This window comes from Bidens hawaiensis, unplaced genomic scaffold, assembly GCF_021521415.1.
Source record: "Bidens hawaiensis isolate Kalapana, Puna unplaced genomic scaffold, B.hawaiensis_p1.1 tig00031336_1, whole genome shotgun sequence".
Taxonomy (NCBI): Eukaryota; Viridiplantae; Streptophyta; class Magnoliopsida; order Asterales; family Asteraceae; genus Bidens; species Bidens hawaiensis.
The window spans coordinates 1-6,949 of NW_027495275.1; positions in this window are offsets into that span (position 1 = coordinate 1).

Sequence of the window (6,949 nt, forward strand, 5' to 3'; positions counted from 1 at the left end):
CTTTAGACCCCATATAAAATATAATTAATACTTCCTTATATATAACATATTACATGAATGATTTATGAAGGTTTCTTGAAAAATGACTTAATTCCCCTTGAATCTCGTCTCTAATCTTCCTTAGCATGGTAAGAACTTCTTCGAATATCGTCTGTCATTTTTGTTTTTTTCACACCTTTAAGATGGGAAGCCATGTTGTGTGTATGATTTAGTTGTGTTAACCTATTTTGATCTTGTATTTATATAGAAAATATTTTTAATGTCCACAAAGTGATATATTTAACACAAGAAGCATAATAGGTGGGAGATTGAACGTTTCTTTCAAATTGGGTCGTTCATTTGATATACATGCATTGTATACAATAATTATGTAGGCCCCGTTACCGGTGCCTCACTTTTGACGTTGGATTTACTCATAAACGCGGTTCTAAATATCATAGTTAATAAAAACTTTCGCGTAATAATATAAAAGTCAACCATTCATTAGAAACATCCATAACTTGTCTTTCAAAACCATAACATAAAACATAGTATTTCAGCATCACGAAAAATCTCCAGATGCCAGCCTCTTCGGATCCTGCCATGTGTCTTCCTCAAGCCAACTATCTCAGTCGATTAGCCTGCGTGCATACTAAAAGTCAGCTACGCTAATTGCGTTCTAGTTAATCATACAACATTCAATACATTCATAACTACGTACTTCCATACGTACTTCATACTATCATAATTCTTTCATAACATACATACTTACCTTTATACTTTATTCTAAATTCTACTTACATTATTCTATTCTGCCTCGGATATTATTAGGGTCCGGTCCCTTTTCTGCCTTGAGTATTATTAGTGCTCAGTCCCTATCTTCCTCAAGATTATAAAGGGCTCGGTCCCATTTCTACCTTGAGTATTATTAGGGCTCAGTCCCTTTCTGCCTCGAGATTATAAAGGGCTCGATCCCTTTTCTACCTTGAGTATTATTAGGGCTCAGTTCTACCTTGAGTATTATTAGGGCACGGTCCCTTTTCTCTATACCTGGCTATCTCTTACATTCCTTCATAACATACATATGTGTCATTCGTACATTATACATAACATTATAAATTGACAGTACATGCAATATCCGAAGATCGTTCACGTATCGACAAGCAATCATTCACTTATATACGTATCGTTCATATCTTCAAACTATCACTCAACGGTACATGCAATATCCGAAGATCGTTCACAGCACTGTCAAGCACTCATCCATACATAATCATATAAAGCATATACTTACCACTTAAGGTAAGTGTATTAACTAATCACATCGAGTATGCACACAGCCCCGAAAACATAACAAGGAATGGGCTAGAAACTCACCTGAACTCGATTACATTCACAGTTTATAGTTATTCCTTTCTTGAGCTGAGCACGACTAACTGTATAACAATCACACGTATCAATTATCTATCGCTATCCATATCGTATTTCTAGTTTAATTATAACCCACAACGAACGGGGGTCCGGGGGCAGCGCCCCTGGCAGCAGGGTTCTAGGAGAGGCAGCCCCTAGCGGGGTCCAAGGGGCAGAGCCCCAGGCTGGGGTTAGGCAAAGCACCCTCACCTTAATAACCCTTCGGCTTTAATCATCGAAATGACGTTAAGCCCTGAACTTTCCTTGTCACCATAAACCGTCACCCGCACTACCATCCAAGGACTTTAGCCTTATTATCTTACTCTTACACACTATCTGAGCTTCATACTCGGACAACCAATCTATTCCCAAAACTACATCGAACCCTCCTAAGGTCATAACATACAAAGTAACACATTACTTATTATCTTACTCTTACACACTATCTGAGCTTCATACTCGGACAACCAATCTATTCGCAGTACAACCTGGAGCGTAATGCCCCACCTTCCCGCACTTGTAACAAGCGTTCGTACCAAACTTGCACTCACCAGCATGACTCTTCCCACACTTATAGAAAACGTCTGAACCTTTACTCCACCTGCACTCGCCACCGTGTCCCTTGCCACAAGTCTTACACGACTTCTTCTCCCATACTCTCTGCCTCTTGTCCCTAGGGTTCCACAACTGATAACCTGGGCGCTTGACAGGAGCGACCCATTTCTTATCTTTCTTCTCTTCCACCATCACATCATATACCGAGAAGTCGTTATAAACCATTTCTACGAGTCCTACAGCAGAATCAAAAGTACCCCGGTCTACCAGCCATGACCAAGACGAGAACATTCTGCGGCAGACCCATATGGTAACACTTGATTCGCTTGGCCTCAGTGTTCACCAAGTCCGGCACCAAAATTGACATGCGGTTGAATTCAGTGGTGTATTCGCGATGTGTCATCTTACCCGCCTTCAGACTCAAAAACTTCATTTCAACCCTCTCAACCTCCACATCAGCACAAAACCTCTTCATTACCAACTCCTTCAAATCATCCCACCGCATAGCTTTGATCTCCTCCCGGGTTTTCCTCTGTTCAACAGTTTCCCACCAATACATCGCTTCATCAAGAAATGATTGGGTGGCAAAACCCACAGCTTGGTCGGGACGGCATTCGCTAATTCGGATAACCTTGTCCATCGTGGTTATCCATTGGAGAGTAGCGATTGCGTCTCCCAAGCCAGTTAGCTTCGGCGGTTCACAACCTTTAAATGACTTGTAGTTGCACCCACCTCGGCCTATTTTCCTGTCATCGACCTATACCGATTTAACCATACTTGATTCCTCCTTCTCCTCCTCATCATCCTTCTTACTCTTTTCCCCCAACTTCTCAGCACACTTTTCAAGATTCCAGTTCTTTGCAGCAGTTGCTACCCGCCTGAGCAATGGCAGCTTGAACGGCAGGGTCAAGTTGATACCCTTTTCCCTTAACGAACCGGACACGAAATAGAGCTAGTTCGTTATGCTTCCTAAGACGAATCAGTTAGCGAATCACCCTTAATTCGTTAAATTCCCGTTAGCGAACTAGGGTTAGGTCAGGGAATGTCAGAACATTCCCTGACATTACCTACCTCGTATTAACTTTTCCGGCACCAGCCGCCGAAAAACCGTGGATTCGCCAGAAAAACTAGTTTTAACTCGTTTTTCACCGTTTTTCGTCCTGTTCGATGCAGGTCTGAGCTAGTGTGACCGCTAAGCTCATCATAGGTTCGGTTTATACCCGATTCCACCCGGATCTCGTGACTTAAACGGTTTAACAGTGTCGGCTCGTCGCTTCGTGATTATATCTAACAGATTTAAGCTCATACAATATCATATTATCATTACCTTGGATCGGGATCGGCTTTCCTTGGCGATTTAGAGAGAGAGACTAAAGAGAGAGAGCTTAAGTGTGTGTTTTGAGGGTGCATGGAATATGTGTGAAATGAAATTAAATGGGTGATTAAAGGTTTATATATTTATGGATCATGGGCTTAAGCCCATGGTCTTTTTCCTTCTTTCATAACCCAAGTCCATAACCCATATCCATTTAACCCAACACTAGCCCGACTCATAATAACTCATATTTCATTTATTAACCGAAACTAGAAAACGGGATGTTACAAATTAAGTGGAAGCTTGAAAGGTGTTTGTAAACTAAGTATTCTACTATAAATTAATAAAATATTAATTAATATATAAATTAATAATTATTAATTTATCGATTAATTAATAACTCTTTTAATTAATAAATTTTGGTGGTCCCAAGTGTATTATTTTATAGAGTTTCTACTGTACTTCATTAAGTTTAGGGATCGATATCTTTGTACATAATGTCCTTAATCATCAGTAACTACATAGCCAAAAGGGATATTAGTTTTTAATACTCTTTACTTTCACCAGTTTGCTTAGATTGTTACCCACTACTCCCAACTTTCACCCTATTTTGACATACCTGAACTTAATGAACCCAAACTCCGTTAGGTTTCTTGCCGAGGAGGCAAGTTTTACACATCTCTTTCGCTGATGTGGCATTTGTATATACTGACTAAACACTAACCACCCATCATCATCTATAATCACCCCTACCTTCTCTCTCTAGCCACAACTACTATCCACCACCATAAATACCACCACACTCCACCTTTCTTCTCTGTTTATGGAGACAATAATGCTATATTCGCCTTAAGATGGCTAGAGGAACAAGAATCAATTGTCCTCATTAGCAAATACAAGGTGAAGAAGCTATCCATTATTCTTCACCAATGTTCAAGGAAGAAGCTCTTGAATGGTGGAATGTCCTGATTTAAACTAAGAGTATATAAGCATTATACAACCTGAGATGGGAGAAATGCAAAAGTGTTATTCTAAAGAAATTTTGTCCAATCCATGATATGGATCAAATTCAAACTCAGTTATAGAATCACAATCAATTGTAGAATCACAAGGTTGTTGGTATAGATCTCAAGAAATATAATACCAAATTCCTTGAATATTGTCGAATGGTACCACATCTAGTTACTCCTGAATATAACAAAAAAAAACTCATTATATACGTGGATTACCAAGAGAAATAAGAGACACGGTAAGATCCCATATGCCACAAACTGTTGATTCAACCATAAAATGTGCTGGGTATTTAATCAACGGTATGATAAGAAATCAATAATAAGAAAGGAAGGAAGAAAAGAAACCAAGAAACTGGAGGATTACGAGAATATAGAAAAATAAGAAAATTATCCAAAGTCTATATGTAAAACTTGTGGAAGAAAACATTTTGGGAAATGTCGACTAGCAGGTATAATTAATTGTGCATACTGCAAGAGAACATGGCACTCAATAGAAGAATGCAGAAAGAAATTAGGAGTATGATTTACATGTGGAGAAACATACCACTTTAAAATGGATTGCCCAAAAGGAAAATTTGTCAAGACTATCGCTAAGGATTAAGGAAAGAAAGTGTCAGAACATTCGTCTCATAAGAACACCTAATATGTGTAATAATCAAGACAATAGCATACATGAGTATGTCAAATAATGTCGGAAAATCTTAAAGCATTAACTAATAGATTAGTTAACTCTTGTACACTGGTTTTAACTCGTTTTCAAATTAGAAGTTTTATAAATAGTAAAAACGTATTTAATTCCTTATGTTATAAGTAAAATACTAGCATACAGATCGTGTCAATACAAAAGAATGCTTATATTCGATATTTTTAAGAAAGGCAGTCAGATTTTCAAATCTGAAGAGTTTTCAGAAACTTTGAATAAGACGTTGATTTGACCTACCACCACGAAGGATGACTAAAAAGGAAAGATAAATCAAACTTTTAGAGATACCAAAATACTCAATGAGAATATATCATTAAATATATCGAATGTTTTGTGATTAATCAAACAGCAAGGGAAAAGAGCTCGAGAATATTCAAGACATACAACTTATAGAATAAATTAAGATCATTGATGGAAAATATTCGATAGACTAAATCAAAAGGACAAATTTAGTTAACAACAGTAAATATTTAGAATGCAGAAAGTATAGTAAATAGTAACACAATTAACCAATGTGCTTAACAACTTGCAAATACTTCTGAAATAATAGATTTCAGAATTTCAATTCAAATCTTTAGATTCTAGAATGCGGAAATACCCATCCCTAGACAACAACTGTTGAGGACGATATTTTTCTAAAGATGGGGAGGATGTAACACCTCGAAAATTTTCATGCTAACTCCGGACTAAATACGACAAGTCTAAACGACAAGGGATCAAAAGTGAAAAATCTGAGTTTTTGGAACTCGTCATGCTACACGATAGGCAAAGGATAATCCAATCACGATACGTGATGGCTCCTCACAAAACCCAAGATGTGGGCGGTGTTGCGCTACGCGACGGTCAAGTATGTTTGGGCCCTCGCAATACATGATGACCCTTTTAAGCAACCAGAGACACATGTCCAACCACGTGGAAGCTTCCGAAGAAGCTAAGTCATCTCGTTATGTGGTGGCCTCTCTTTTAAGCCATCGCGATACCCGATGAAATCCAAAATTAGCCAATGAAATGGGGAGTCTGGCTCTTCCCCCTTCACACCACAACACACTTCAAAACACTCACAACCTCGTAGTCCGTGGCACGAGCCCAATTTTCGAAATTCCGGCGGTTTTAGCCATATTACACGACATAGAGTAGAAGTGTTGCTCGCTCAACCTTATGAATCTAACTCCAATTACCCTGTATAAGGTAGGGTTCCACTTAAGTTATTTTATTATAATTGCTTGAACCCTAGTCAGGGATATAGACCAAACCTTGATCAAATTTAACTATAACCTAGCTTTTCATATACAAAGGTTATAGTCAAAATAATGTTTCTTTATAAGAAACATAAAGTTTTATATACAAAGAATGTAGTCAAATTAATGTTTCTTCTTAAAGAAGAAACTCAGAGTAGACATTTCTTCATGAAAAAGAAACGTATCATATAACTGTTAAATAAACAGGGAGACTAAAGATCTAAATGTTTATAAAAAAAATAAATGATTTGTCAATGTTTAAAGCTATACAATTTTTACTGAATGTCTAAAGCTAGATCATTTGATCTAGATATTTATGCAAGGTTATTATCATACTACAGGTCCGAGGTAACAATCAAAGCATAAATCAGTAATAAAAACTGATCATAAACAGAAGGGTGAATACGCCCTAAATTTGTACAAACTCTTTAAGAGTTAGAATGTTTGCACATGATCTATGAATCCTTAATAATTTTGTTACAATAATAAGAAATAGACACTTTGATTATAGTATACATGTGTCTGGATCCGTACGTATATGGTGACTCAACATTCTCTGACCTCTAAGGCCATGCAAATCATCAACATGCCTCTGGAAGCCTAATGGGCTGTTCAGAGAAAAGGTTTGTGTATATTTTTAATTGTACATGTACTTAGGTAATTTATCACAATTAAGTTGGGTGCCTAATGAGTAGTCACAAAGGTATTATTGTTGATTTCACATTGGCATTGAAAA